Here is a 16338-nt window from a genome sequence, read left to right as displayed (position 1 = left end):
AGTGACAACTCATTGGAGTCTGTCGAACCTATCTTTAAATTAATTAACTTAATAATTAAAAATGATTATGGTTGTCCTATTTAGTGACATTCATACGAAATCTATTATAATCATTTAATTAATTATTCGGGTTGGGTAATTGATTATTCAAACTGATCAAGTGGGTAAATTAATATTCATATCTAATCAAAATAGGGGTGGATTACATACAGCGATAACTGGTGTAATTGTTGACAGAAGTGATAACCGCGTCACAGTTTAAATCTTTAATTAGTTGGAATATTTGACTTCGGGTATAAGGGTAATTTGACGAGGACACTCGCACTTTATATTTATGACCGATTGACTGTTTTGGACAAAAACCAGATAGGTTTCAAATAATCCAGGACAAATGGACAATTAACCCAGAGTAATAAATTAGAATCAAAACGTCAAACATCATGGTTACAGAAGTTTAAATAAGCATAATTGTTCTATTTTATATCTCATCGTATTTTTATTTACTGTCATTTTATTTATTATCATTTTAATATTGTTATTTATTTTACACACTTTAATTATTGTCATTTATCTTTACGCTTAATATTTAAAATCGACAAACCGGTCATTAAACGGTAAAAACCCCCTTTTATAATAATATTACTATATATAATTATATATATTTTATATAAATATAGTTGTTAAAAATATAGCGTTAAACTCAGCTAGCTCCCTGTAGAACGAACCGGACTTACTAAAAACTACAATACTCTACGATTAGGTACACTTCCTATAAGTGTTGTAGTATGGTTTAAGTATATCCCATCTATATAAATAAATAAAACTTGTGTAAATTGTATCGTATTTCGTAATAAAAACAATAGTATTTCGTATACACCGCTGCACACATCAAGTTTTTGGCGCTGCTGCCGGGGAACCGGCGAAACGCTATATTTTTACGCTATATTTTAGTAAAACTATATTTTAAAAAATATATATATATATTATTTCTTATTTCGTAAAAATATTTTGTATAAGTGTTAAAAAAATTATTAAAATATATATATATATATATATATATATATATATATATATATATATATATATAAATATTTTTAAGATTTTATTTAAAATATATAAAATTAAAAAGTATTTTTATTTTATTTTTAGTTTTTTTATAAGTTTATTTTTATTATTTTATAAAAAATTAAAAATCAAATAAATATATAAATTAAATTTGGGCCGAAGCCTGTTAAAAGCCCGGAAGGATTTCTGGAATCATGGGCCATGCGATCGCATGACCCTGATGACTAAATCTCATGCGGTCGCATGAGCTTGTCTGACAGGCCAACCTAGTACGCCATTAATTAGCTGTTAGGGTTTTAAATTTTTAATAATTATTATTAGGGTTTAATTATTTAATTAGTTTATATTTCTAGTTTTAATTTATACGTTGTAATATTAAGTTTTAATATATATACTAATTATATAAATTAAATACTTTTATAAAATAATAATATAAAAATAATATCTTTATAAAATTTGTATTTTTATCATTTTAGTTATAATTTATATTTTTATCGTTTATTTCGTAATATTTATCGTTCGCTATATAGTTTTAAGTTTAGTATTTTGCCGTATTTATTTTAATATTTCTAAATTTTTAGGCTTTGCCGTAAAACCCTTTAAGTGCTTTTTCTTTAGATTAAGACTTAGGCGCTTTAGAATTTTACGACATCACTTATCGCTTTAGTTTTAAATAGATTTTAATGCCTAATTAAGTAATTGCCGTTTTCCGTTTAGAATTCCTTTTAAGCTTTAATACCTTTAGACGCAAGTTTTAATTTTTAGTTTTTAGGCTTTTAAGCTTCGACATTTTTCTTTCTTATTTTTATTTTTCGACATTTTTCGACGCACTCTTCTTCTTTCTCATTTCAACGCTCTAGTTTTTAGGACATAGAATTTTCTTTATTTTCTTTAAACTTCGATGGAAAAATTATTTTAAGCAGTTAAATTGATAGACATCCAAAATTTTCTGCTTCGTAGTAATAGTTGAATTTGTTAGTGGCTGAGTTGTGAATTTTCTGACTTAAAGGATCCTGGCTCCCTGCTGCATCTTTTAGCTATTCGAAACGTGGGCAAAAGCAGAAAAGTCTATTAATTTGATAACTTATATAATTTTTATTTTTATAACTAATAGGATATTCAGTGAATGCACCGAGCAAAACGTTCACCACCTTTCATACGTTCACCACCTGTAACTCGATCAAGACATCTAGCTAATATTGCCGCTGTTGATTTTTCTTTAGAATTATCATCTAGTCGAACAAGTACTCCAATTCAAATTTCCGATAATCCATTTTTTGAACCCGATTTCACTATCGAGAACCCGGAGGATATTCAAGGACAATTCCAAGATCTTGAACCGCTAATTATTCCTCCTGAACCACAAACCGTTAAATCAGAATCCTCTAGTGATTCGTATTCAATAAATTCAATTATGGAAGTAACGGAACCTCTAAGTATGGAAGACCGAATGAGAGCCACATGCACTGGCCAAGGTCACGTCATTATTAAGCTAGACATTAATGCGCCAGATTATGAAATCAAAGAACAAATCCTACACATGGTAACTAATCAATGTCAATATAGTGGTACGCCAAAATAAGATTCAAACGAACATCTTCGAACCTTTAATAGGATCTGTACTCTATTCAAAATCAGAGAAGTTGAGGATGAACAGATCTATCTCATGTTGTTTCCCTGGACTTTAAAGGGAGAAGCCAAAGATTGGTTAGAATCGTTACCTGAAGGGGCGATTGATACATGGGATGTTTTAGTTGAAAAATTTCTTAAACAATTCTTTCCGGCATCTAAAGCCGTGAGACTTCAAGGAGAAATTGTTACGTTCACACAAAAGCCAAATGAAACTCTATATGAAGCGTGGACAAGATTTGGAAAGTTGTTGAGAGGATGTCCTCAACATGGTTTAGACACTTATCAAATAGTACAAATATTCTATCAAGGATGTGACATTACTACACGAAAAGACATCGACATAGCAGCTGGTGGTTCCATTATGAAGAAAACCGTAACTGAAGCTTACAAAATTATTGATAACACAGCCTCCCACTCACATGAGTGGCATTAAGAAAAAGACATCGTTAGATCATCTAAAGCGGCTAGAGCTGATTCTAGCCATGACCTTGATTCCATTTCCGCAAAAATAGATGTTTTGAAAGATGAATGGAAAAGATGACTAAAGATTTCACACAATATGAATCAGTTGTGAGCAATGCGGTGGACCACACTTAATAAAAGATTGTCACATCGAACAAACGATGGAACAACGTGAGAATGTTTTCTACATGAACCAAAGGCCGGGAAATAATTATCAAAATAATTATCAACCGCCAAGGCCAAACTTTAATCGAAATCAAAACATTCTTTACAATCCAAATGGACCCAATAATAGCTCGTATAACCAACTAGGTCTGAATAACCAACCAACTCAAAACAACACTTTCAATAAACAAAGACCTAGCTTGTATAAACCACCACAACAAACCGAAGAGAAAAAGTCAAATCTAGAAGAAATGATGGCAAAGCTAATGGAATCTCAAACACAATTTATTACATCTCAAACCCAAACAAATGAGAGGTTTGATCAGTCATTAAGAACTCAACAAGCTTCCATTTTGAATCTAGAAAAACACGTAGGTACTCTTGCTAGCATGATGAGTGAGAGGGAATAAGGAAAGCTACCGAGTGATACTGAAGTAAATCCTTGGAATGAGAATGTTAATATGGTATCAACGAATTCTGAAAAATCAGCACCAGAAGATGGGAAGGTTTTAGATGTGAGTAACGATGAAGAAGTTACAACACCACCACCACCCGAGTATGTAAAGCCAGTGGTGGTACCCTACAGACCACCCATCCCGTTTCCAAGAAAAGGAGTTGAGTATGAGCAAGTGATAGGTAACAAAGTTTGTGATACCTCTGGAAAGAAGAAGAAGAATAAGAAAGTGCAAGAAACAAAAACCGTAAAGATAAACCCGTCGAAGACAGTTCCACCAAAAACCTCCACGATCCGGGTGAATTTATTGTTCCTTGTCTACTTAGTGATTGTGTTATGTATGATGCACTAGCAGATTTAGGTGCAAGTGTGAGTGTAATGCCTCTTTCATTATATAAGAGATTAGAGTAGGTGAGTTAAGTCCAACAGAGATGAGTGTTCGACTCTTTGATCAAACCATTAGGCACCCAATTGGAATTGCTGACAACCTACCCGTTCAAGTGAGTAATTTAACCTTTTTAGTCGAATTTATTGTCATTGACATAGAAGAGGACTCAAACATTCCTCTAATTTTAGGTCGACCATTCCTAGAGTCCACCGGGGCATTATTTGATGTAAGAAAAGGTAGAATGACACTTAGTAATGATGAAAAATCGATCACCTTTGTGAATCGAAAGACTAAATCTCCACCAACCAAAACCGTTGAACCAACAAAAACAATTGGTAAGAACCATGTTGTCTTACCAACTCCAACGGTAGTGCTTAACAATAGTAAAACGCCTAAGTGTGGGGAAAATGAAGTAACACCTAATGATGACCTGATAACAAAGAACCATGTTGTTGATACGAAATTAAACGACCCCGTTATTAATAGTTCAATGAGGAAACTTATTAAACGGATTCGCGATGCTAGAACCAAGGGGAACTTTAAGTTATGTAACCGGTTAGTATCCAATCTATCGCCTAAATAAAAGGCAAAAACTAGTTGAATTTGTGGATATTATACAGGAATCCGACCAATGGCTTAAAGCAAAAGTCACAGATATGTAAGTTGATTATGGTCCAAGAGAAATTGACAATGAAGTTAATCACAAATTCGACATCACAGCTACCTAAGTCTGGGGAGATTCAAATGTTCTAAGAAAAAATGCTGTCTAGAGTTAGTTGTTCTGTTCTCGTGTAGTTCCGAGAATGGAATCCGATTGGTCTTTTTCACTAGCAGACACTAAAGAACTAGTTTTCTACCCCCATTCTGATTTTTTTTTGTTTTGTAGGTTTTGTATGAAATTAATACGTTTTTTAAATTTATGTTTTGTGTGAATTTCAAAACAAAAATTTTCTTTATTTCATTAAGTTTAAAAAAAATGATTTCTAAAATTCGTCGTGAGTTAAAGACTAGATCATAGAATCGAAATTGCTTTACCCAAAGACGGGGCGAAAAATTTTGTTATCATTATTTTTAATGATCTAAAGTATGCCAAATAAATTAAAAAACCCGAAAATCTTTGTTTTTAAAACAATCGATTTAAAACGACAAATTTTAAATTTTGTCGAGGAATGGACTGGGTAAACGTATCGAAACTACCTCTGCCTAAAGTAAAAAGAAACAAAATTTTTAAAAATTATTTATTTAAATTGTTTTAATAAATAAAGGTTTTAATATATATATACATATATATATATATATATACATATATATATATATATACATATATATATATATACATATACATATATATATATACATATATATATATATACATATACATATATATATATATATATATATATATATATATATATATATATATATATATATATATATATATGTATATATGTTTGTAGTCTATCTTATGTAAAACAAGGTAAAACAACACACTTTCAAAGACTGACATTAAGTTCAGCAAAAACTACTAATTTTGACGATAAGACGCAAAACATATGTGAAATTACAACAAAAGGAATGAATGATGAGGCGCGCCATCTATCATTCGACGAGCTTAGTAATTACAAACTGGTATTTTTAATCACTTTTCTACACTAATCACCCTCATGAATTTATATTTATAGTCTGATTTCATGCAAATGAGGGCATTGCATGATCTTAAGTGTGGAGGAGGGTTATAAATTCTCTCGGGTTTACACTTAGTTTAATTGCCAAATTTTGTGAAAATTTGAAAAATTTTCAACTAAATGAATTCAAAATCATGTTTATACATATTTATGAACGATAAAACTAGGTGATAATACCAAAATTATTGTTACCTCGGAGAGAACATAAATTGAGAAACAACCCAAAAATGCTTGAATACATTTAAAATGGAATAAAGGAGAATAAAAAGGCAAAGAAAAATAAAAGCTAAGTATGGAAAGAATTTACCAAGTTCTTTAAAACATATATCACATATTTTGTACAAGATTATTGCAGGTACTTTTCCTTTGGACTAAACTAATCAGTTTTACCCGATTTACTGTAATATATTTGAAAGAAAGATGGATCTACACGAAGAATCAATTCCATCATTAAAAGGAAGTAAAGTCTTCCGAAAAAGAAATGCGCTTCTTGATTTAGGTCAAGAAGTTGTCATCCAGACCAGTTGTAGAGTCTACGAAAAACCTTGAATAGTTTTCTCGAAAATCAGCTGGAAATCCACGGACCTCAACATCAAACAGGGTCGCCAAGTGGTTAGACTTATCCTAACCATGAGAGGATCTGTCTCGTAAAATAGGGAGGGCGCCGTGCAAATTAGCTTGATAAGACTAATGAATCAGACCCCCCAGAAAGGATAATCTCCTTAAAGATTAAAAATCAGCATTTAAGCCTGATATTACTCAATCCTGGAGATTGACTTTAAAGATTGAGAATTACAAACTCATGGAATTCGATGATATCTAAACTCGAGCTTGAACGAGAAAATATTTTGATCAAATTAAAATCGATTTGTTTTCTGAAAAACCATTTTCAATGCGTTCATTACCATTGAACGTAAAATTCTAAGAATTCACCTGAAATTCATTAGGTTACCTGAACCAAATTGGGTGTCAACCGTAAGAACGGTGGTTGCATAGCATGGTCGAAGACAGGACCTTGTTCCAGACCGAAAAATTATAGGGTGATCTTTACTATTTCTCCGACAAAGGATAGTAATTGTATCCAACACGTTGTGGACCATGAACATCTGCATGTCATTAGACATTGCCTTAACAGTTTCTTGTTCATCGCTTTCCTTTACAACCTGACGGTAGTTTACCGAAAGGTAATATACGTAGCAAGTAAACTGGACGTGTGCTTTCCTAATACAAGGTTAGCAAGTGGGTGACACAAAACCATAAGTTTTGAGCTAAAATTTTCAAATCTGAAACCCACAAAAACATTTTGCAAACACCGGTGATGGGTTATTCCGGAAAACTTATCTAGGGTAAAAGCTAGAATGAATTTTCAAAAGATCAAATGTTTTCATAAAGATCCAATTTCCTTAAAGGATCTAAATTTTTAATAGTCATGTGGGACTGTAAACCACATCGTTACTATCATTGTTTATACCGCCGTATCAAAATCACTGATGTATAAAGTATGAGAATAAAAAAAGTGATTCGAGTGAAGTGTGATTTAATTTCAAGTTCTGTATTGCTTGAGGACAAGCAACGCTCAAGTGTGGGGATATTTGATAGTGCTCCAAATGAACATATATTTAGGCACAATATACTTCCAATATATAAAGCTTTTAGTTGCAATTGTTATATTTTTATGTAACATCCGTTTAAATAAATAAATGCGAAGACAAAAGAAAAAAACAACTATTTAAAGACGCAAATGACCAAAAAGCTCAAATGAACAAGATATAATTCAAGTGGTTCCATTTATTGATAAGAAACGTTTAAAAATGACAAGAGTACGAGCCGCGGAACGCAAAGTACACGATATCTACGCGTACGAAAGGACGTTCGAAAATCTGGAATCGAGACATGAACCGAGCATCAACACGCGAGTCAACGGAGCTAAAATTACAAGTCAACTATGCACAAGAATATAATATAATATATATATAATTAATATAAATTATATATATTATATATATTTAAATAAAACGTCGGCAAACTAGAAAACAAAATCATATGAACTGGATCAGAGGGCCATGCGATCGCACGGCCAGAAGGCACAAAATCCATGCGATCGCATGGAGGTCAGAACCTGGCCAAGTGCTATAAAAGGCGACGTTTTCAGCGAATTATGTACACCTTTTCTTCTTTCTTTCTCTATGTAAACATAATATATATATTTATAATTATAATATTAATTTTAATTAAGTTAATAATAATTGGGTTACTGTAAGAAATGTTTTAAGGGTTTTAAAGTCGGAACTCTGTCCGTGTAACGCTACGCGATAAATAATCACTGTAAGCTATGTTCTTCCTTTTTAAATTAATGTTTCGTAACTAAGTTATTATTATGCTTATTTGAGCCGAAGTAATCGTGAAGTTAGACTAAATATTAAAGACGGGGTTATTGGATTTTGTACCATAATTAATGTTTGAACAAAAGACCGACACTTGTGGGCATTTGAATATGGACTATTAATAGATGGGAGGTATTGTTTAATTGAGTGACAACTCATTGGAGTCTGTCGAACCTATCTTCAAATTAATTAACTTAATAATTAAAAATGATTATGGTTGTCCTATTTAGTGACATTCATACGGAATCTATTATAATCATTTAATTAATTATTCGAATTGGGTAATTGATTATTCAAACTGATAAAGTGGGTAAATTAATATTCATATCTAATCAAAACAGGGGTGGATTACATACAGTGATAACTGGTATAATTGTTGACAGAAGTGATAACTGCATCACAGTTTAAATCTTTAATTAGTTGGAATATTTGACTTCAGGTATAAGAGTAATTTGACGATGACACTCACACTTTATATTTATGACCGATGGACTATTATGGACAAAAACCAGATATGTTTCAAATAATCCAGGATAAAAGGACAATTAACTCAGAGTAATAAATTAAAATCAAAACGTCAAACATCATGGTTACGGAAGTTTAAATAAGCATAATTGTTCTATTTTATATTTCATCGTATTTTTATTTACTGTCATTTTATTTATTGTCATTTTAATATTGTTATTTATTTTACACACTTTAATTATTGTCATTTATCTTTACGCTTAATATTTAAAATCGACAAACCGGTCATTAAACGGTAAAAACTCCCTTTTATAATAATATTACTATATATAATTATATATATTTTATATAAATATAGTTGTTAAAAATATAGCGTTAAACTCAGCTAGCTCCCTGTGGAACGAACCATAATTACTAAACACTACACTACTCTACGATTAGGTACACTGCCTATAAGTGTTGTAGCAAGGTTTAAGTATATTCCATCTATATAAATAAATAAAACTTGTGTAAATTGTATCGTATCACGAAAAAGTCAGATTCGACGGGGTTGCGCGATTATAGACCAATAAGCCTAATCGGGAGTTACTACAAGATCATTTCAAAACTTCTTTCCAATCATCTTCGAGAAGTTGTACCGGATCTTGTCGGAGGTGAACAAATAGCTTTTTTAAAAAACAAGTCAATTATAGATGGGGTTTTAATCTTAAATGAAGCAGTTTTTTTTTTTTTTTTTTTTTTGGGTAAAGGGTTTTACCCGGCAAAATATATTAATATGAGAGAGATACAAAACACGGCCAATCCTTAGAACAAGGATTACCAAGACCACAACCCACACAACACAAACTTACAACGACCTGTTTGTGTGCAACAAGAAAAGCAAAAAAGAAAAACATCAAGACACTTTCCATAGGTCCTTCATATATCTAACTTGCCGGGAGTTTTAAACCGTAAAGACATAATCTTTAGCCTTGAAATTGAGAGAATGACTTCCACTAGCTGATCTTCTGTCCGCACCTTCCTACCAAATATACGAGCATTTTGTTCTTGCCAAACATAGTACACAGTAGCCGCAAAAACTATTTCGAACACCACCACACTACTTATTTTTCTATGTGCATAAGGGGAGATGGAGCTGACTATATCTTTCCATTTACTCGCTTGACTTGGAAGCTCAACCAATAAACAAATTTTCGACCAAACCTGAAAAGCATAACCACATTCAAAGAAAAGGTGATCATGACTATCTTGTGTTACCTTGCACAGTTGGCAAATCCGTGGCATTGAAACATGAATTTCCCACGGTTTTAACTTGTCTTGCGTTTTTAAACGCTCGCCCATCAAAAGCCACATCAAAAAAGCATGTCGAGGGATGCAATGCGAAAACCAAACAACCTTAAACCATGGGATAATTGTAGCTCTGGGACGTATAGTTTCCCATGCAATATTAACCTTAAAAGTTGTAAGCTCTCCTTCATAACTCTTCCAGAACAATTTGTCATTTTCATCATTTAAAAGAGGTGGGTGTAAAGAATATATATCTGGATACTTCCTTTCCCAAAAAACAGGCCATTTCCACTCTTGGTTGTCCACAAGATCCACTACTTTTGATTTTAAATTGAAACATGCACCATGAATATCACGGCTAGAAATGTGCTTTATCAAAGGTCCTTTGTCGCACCATGAATCATGCCATGCGTAGGCAGTACACCCGTTACCAATTTTAGTACTAAAGTGATCACGAAGCAAGTCTCTACATTTAAGAATTTTCCGCCAACACCAACTAGCATCACCCGAACAATCAACCTCCCAAAAATGTTTATTTGCAAGACGATATGTGTAGATCCACCTGACCCACAAAGATTGTTTATGGGTCAAAATATTCCACACTTGGGTAGCAATTAGCGCCACATTCCAGTACTTCAAGCGCTTGATTCCTAGCCCTCCTTCGTTCTTAGGCATGCAAACATCATCCCATTTTACTTTCGCCTTACCTCTTTTCAAGTCACCTTGACACCATAAAAAACCACACATAATCTTCTCCATCTCTTTTATTGTTGCATCGGGTAAGATGAAAACCGAGGCCCAATAAACCTGCATCGAAGAAAGAACCGAAATTATTAGTTGTACTCGCCCAGAAAACGACAAGTATTTATTCCTCCAATCCTCCACTTTCTGACACCCTTTATCCACTAGCACTTTACAATCACGGTACATAAGTCTGGATGAAACCAATGGAAGACTAAGATACCGAACTGGTAGAACACCTTCATCGAATGGCAAAATGCTTAGAATCTGATCTTTAATGTGTTGTGGTACATTGCCAAAAAAGGCTGTTGATTTCGGCAAACTTGGCTTTAATCCCGAACAATCCTTGAATTCCTCTAAGGCATCGCTTATAACCTGGACCGAAGCAACATCTGCATTCGAAAATAAAAATAGATCATCTGCAAAGCATACATTCAGAATTTTCTGTTCTTCACATTTAGGATGAAATTTGAAGTCCTCCGAATTATTAACTTTACGAATGAGCATAAGCGATAACACCTCCATAACCAACGTGAATAGATATGGAGACATGGGGTCCCCTTGTCTTAGACCTCTACCACCTTTAAAGAAACCGTGCACCTCACCATTTATTGAAATAGAAAATGACGTAGTAGTCACACACTTCATAATCCACTTCACCATTATCTCGTGAAAACCAAATTGTATAAGAATATTCTCCAAGAATTTCCAATCAACTGTATCATAAGCTTTTTGGATATCCACCTTAAATGCACATCTAGGCTTTCCTCGATTTAAATGATAATTTTTCATAAGTTCTTGCGTGATAAGAATACTGTCCGAAATCCTTCTCCCCGGAATGAATGCCGATTGATTGACACTCACTAGTTTGTCCAGGCACCCACTTATACGATTCGATATAATTTTGCTAATACACTTATAAAGAGTATTGCAACAAGAGATAGGACGGAAATCGTTAACTCCATTAGGGGCTTGAGTTTTCGGGATCAAAGCCAGAACCGTGTGGTTCAATTCGTTCAACATCTGACAGTTAGAGAAAAATTGTTGAATCGCACTCGTAACATCATCACCAATAATATTCCATGCACTTTTGAAAAAAGCCGAGGAATATCCATCCGGGCCTGGAGATTTATTATCCCCGATATCAAACATTGCGTTCTTTATTTCTAAACTAGAAACAGGCCGAATCATAAGTGAAGCTTCTTCTTGTGTAATCCGATTTGTAAACAAGTTTCCTGGGTCATTTAATTGATGACAATGATCTGATGTACCAAGAAAATTACTATAATGTTCAACAAAAGCATGAGGCACATTACTTCCTTGTAACAGATCACCATTATTATTAGTAATAGCTTGGATTTTGTTACGATTAATTCTCCCTTTAACAAGACGGTGGAAGTAACTAGAGTTACTATCTCCAACACGGAGCCACTCAACTTTCGCCTTTTGCTTCAATAACCTCTCCTCATCCAACACCACCTCATTAAAATCCTTTAATGCTTTGCTTACAACATCACGTAGGCTAGGATTATGCGGATTTTTATCAACCATTAACTGAGTCGCATCAAGCTCGTTACGGAGTTTAATAACTTGTTTATGGACATCACCTTTTTCCCAAGCTAGCTTACGACATGGCTTTTTTAAGTTTTTAAGGCGTTGAACCACAGAATACATGAGATGGCCCTCTATCTTCTTATCCCAACAATCTTTAACAATGTCCAAGAATTGTTCTTTATGCACAATAAAGTTACAAAATTTGAATGATTTTGGCTTACTTTCATGAGTTGTTGGAATCTTCACTATAGCCGGGCAGTGATCCGAGTTTCTGTATGGTTGGAATATAGCGTATGCATTTGGATAAGCATTCAGGAACCATTCATTAACCAAGATTCTGTCAATCTTCTTTAGAACACCCATGTTTGAGTTAGGTTTTTGATTCCAAGTAAATCGAAAACCCGAGTAATTAATATCCTCCACATTAATTTCACGTACACACTCCTGAAACTCCCGCATTGCAATTGTTGATTTAGAGGATCCAACAATGGTATCGTCAATGTTAAGCGAAGCATTGAAGTCTCCCATTATTACCCATGACTTTTGATCCACACAACCCTCATGCATACATAATTCTCTCCATAGCACTCTCCTTTGAGCATAATGATTTGCCGCATAAACAAATGAGATAAAGCATTCTGTACCCGTGTTTATGTGACGAACAAAACAATGCATCACTTGATCAGATGCTGCCACTAACATAACATTAATCTCATTTGGATTCCATCCGATGATAATACGAGTACCTCGATTACAAATATTACCATTTGATGTCCATTGCCACATAGGAAAAACAGCATTACATACTTGAGTTAAACGATTAAGATTTACATGTGATTCTAAAATAGCACAAATACTCAATTTATTAGCCGTAACTACCTCTTTTACCCCGTTTTGTTTGGGGATACGATTCAAACCCCTTATGTTCCAGGAAGCAAAACTTATCATTGTAAACCCTTTAAACCGGGAGTGCTTGCCCCCTCAGTATTTGATACTACAAAACGTGCAGTCTCTCCATCTTCTGATTCCATGTCACTTTCCTCATCTATAAGCTTTAGAGAGTTATTATCATCATCTTTATATAGAGCAGTGAATGAATTCTGGACCTGGACAGGAATATCATTTGCAACCTTTTTTGTATTGCTTGGATCTACATTTGAATCCTTTTTTCCTTCATTTTTCTCAGATGTCTTAGGCCTATAGTAGAACTTTGGCTTTGCTGTACCCATTACATATCCATCTTTTACTACTTGTTTTCCTAGACCCTTGCTATGTTTCTTAACAACTCTTTGGTAACCATCTTCCAAAGTGATTTTCTTTTGTACCGTGGCCACAGGTATCAACTTAGGGCATTGAGAATCAACATGGCCAAAAATTTTGCATCCCGAACACCTAGGTGGTTTCCACTCATACTCAATGCGCACATCGTCAAGTGTTTTACCCGTTCCATCTAGTCTAGGTGTCGCTACCTTTAAGCTTTCTTTTAGATCTTTTTCAGCCGAAATCTCTATCATGGCTCTTGCATAGTTCGGACTACCCCATGATTCCGTACACATTGTACTGGTATAAGAGTCTAGAAACATAGGCTTACCAATTTTCGATGCAATGATACTTAATCTGTCCTCCGTAAAACCAGCTAGTGGCACATCATACAGTTTGACCCATACTGGTACTTTTGTGAGATCGTCCTTTGTGAGTGAAATATTTGGTGTCCATTTGTTCAATATGATCGGAATGGTTCTAATCATCCATGGCCCATTTTCAAGTACCCCTACGAGACCCTGATCCGAAGAAAATTTAAAAAAGAAAAACCCCTTCGAGTTCATCATTACCTTCTCTATTCCATATTTCTTCCAAGCATTTAGGGCATAGTTTTGAACTACCGGGAATGCTACACGTTTTCCAATGAAGTAGCCATATAGGGTGTTCATATATCTTTCACTTGCTTCCTTAACAGCCTGTAGAGGGATTTCAACATCATACTCTTCCATGCATGGATCTTGTTCAATTAGTCGAAAATTGACTTTTCTTTTGACATCATTGCTGTTAAAATGTAATGTTTTTCTAGAATTGTCTAGATTAATTATAGATAGTAGATATTTAAGTATAGATATTTAGTAAGTGATAATATGTAGAAAACACTAGATTAGCTAGAAGATTCTAGCTTGATCATTAGCCAACTTAAGATGGCTATAAATAGACACCATGTATTGCAAAGTAGATGTACCAAAAAATTTGAAGCAATAAAATCATTCCTTTAAAAACACTAAGTCTACATATCCTACAAAACATCCCCTCATTTATAATAGTTCAACCAATATCACCACTAATTTGATACATTCAAAACTAAACATCAATTATAATTAACAACAATTCTAACAAGTGGTATCAAGAGCCAGATTTGGGCGTTCATTCAAGTACACCATGACTACCGTTGGTGCATACAATATTCCCGTCCCCATCTTTGATGGCGACAACTATGATTTTTGGAGTATCCGAATGAAGACATATTTTCAAGCACAAAGCTTGTGGGATATTGTCGAAGTCGGGTTTACAACTCCAAAAGAAGTCGAAACTCTGCCTGGGGAAGAACAAGAAAAATACAACAAAAATGTTGTAAGAAATGCTGCTGCTCTAGGCTATATTCAACAAGCCTTGACACCGTCTATTTTTCCACGAATCATGGGAGCTACGACAGCCAAAGAGGCGTGGAAGATCCTTCAAGAAGAATTTCAAGGAAATGTCAAGGTGAGATCTGTTAAACTACTAACTCTAAGACGAGATTTTGAAAATTTAAATATGAAAGACACCGAGACCGTAAAAGATTACTATTCTAGAATTAAAGAAATAGTAAATCAAATGAGAGCCTATGGAGATAATATAACTGATAAGAGGATCGTAGAAAAAATACTTATCAGTATGACAGAAAAATATGATCATGTCATTACTGCTATCGAAGAGTCGAAAGACATCGAGACTCTGTCTGTACCAGAATTAATTGGCTCTCTTGAAGCATATGAGGCTAGACTGAGTCGGCGTAGTGAAAACTCACTTGAAAGTGCCTTTCAGTCTAAACTCAAATTAAGGTCTCAAAAATCTAATACTGAGGGGAAAAGAAATTTTCAAGAAAACTCGAGAGGAGGAGAAAAACCCAAAACTGGGTTCGATCATAGAAGAAGAAGTTACCCTCTATGTGGTATTTGCAAAAAGACAAACCACTTGGAGAAAGATTGCTTTCACAAAGGGAAGCCACAATGCTATAACTGCAAAAGATTTGGGCATCTAGAAAAAGATTGCCGTTTAAAACAAAATCATCGAGCTAACTTCACGGAAGAAAGTGAAGATATACTGGAGAACAAAAATCAGCTATTCTATGCCTGTCATGTCGCAAATAAACAGAGGGATGATACTTGGTTAATCGACAGTGGGTGCAGCAACCACATGACTGGAGATGAAAAGTTATTTGAAAGTATCAACACCTCCGTAAAGTCCCGCGTTAAGTTAGGGAATGGAGCACTTGTGGATACTAAAGGAAAAGGTACTATAACAGTCCAAACTAATAACTGCACTCGATCTGTTAATGACGTTCTTCTAGTACCAAGCTTAGCAAGTAACTTGCTAAGTGTTGGCCAAATGATGGAGCACGGATACTCTTTACTCTTCGAAGATAAATCATGCGTTATCCGTGACAAGAAAAACAACTACAAATTAATAGCTGAAGTGCCAATGGAGAACCGCAACTTTCCGCTTCGTTGGCAGTATATCAGAGACACAGCCATGAAAGTTCAAGTTGACGAATCATGGCTATGGCATCGAAGATTTGGTCACTTTAACTTTCACGCACTAAAAATTCTTCAACAGAAGAATATGATGAGAGACTTGCCTAACATAGAAGAAATCACTGACACGTGTGAAAGCTGTATGATGGGCAAGAAACATCGAAAACCTTTCCCTCGTGACAAAGCCTGGAGAGCGAAAGGTATACTAGAGCTGGTGCACACTGACGTTTGTGGACCAATGAGGACCCCGTCTCTTAACCAAAACAGGTACTTTATC

The 16338-nt window shown here is 34.2% G+C and overlaps 1 non-coding gene across 1 annotated transcript; it reads right to left on the bottom strand.

Moving 5' to 3' along the window:
- Positions 1–2863: 2863 nt before the first annotated feature.
- LOC139895203 (small nucleolar RNA R71) lies at positions 2864–2970 on the bottom strand. The gene has a single exon (XR_011775665.1). It is a non-coding gene; the product is annotated as a small nucleolar RNA R71 (small nucleolar RNA).
- Positions 2971–16338: the final 13368 nt, after the last annotated feature.

Source organism: Rutidosis leptorrhynchoides, chromosome 2, assembly GCF_046630445.1.
Source record: "Rutidosis leptorrhynchoides isolate AG116_Rl617_1_P2 chromosome 2, CSIRO_AGI_Rlap_v1, whole genome shotgun sequence".
Taxonomy (NCBI): Eukaryota; Viridiplantae; Streptophyta; class Magnoliopsida; order Asterales; family Asteraceae; genus Rutidosis; species Rutidosis leptorrhynchoides.
The sequence above is the reverse complement of the archived record's forward strand: the minus strand, read 5'-3'. Positions and strand labels throughout refer to the sequence as shown.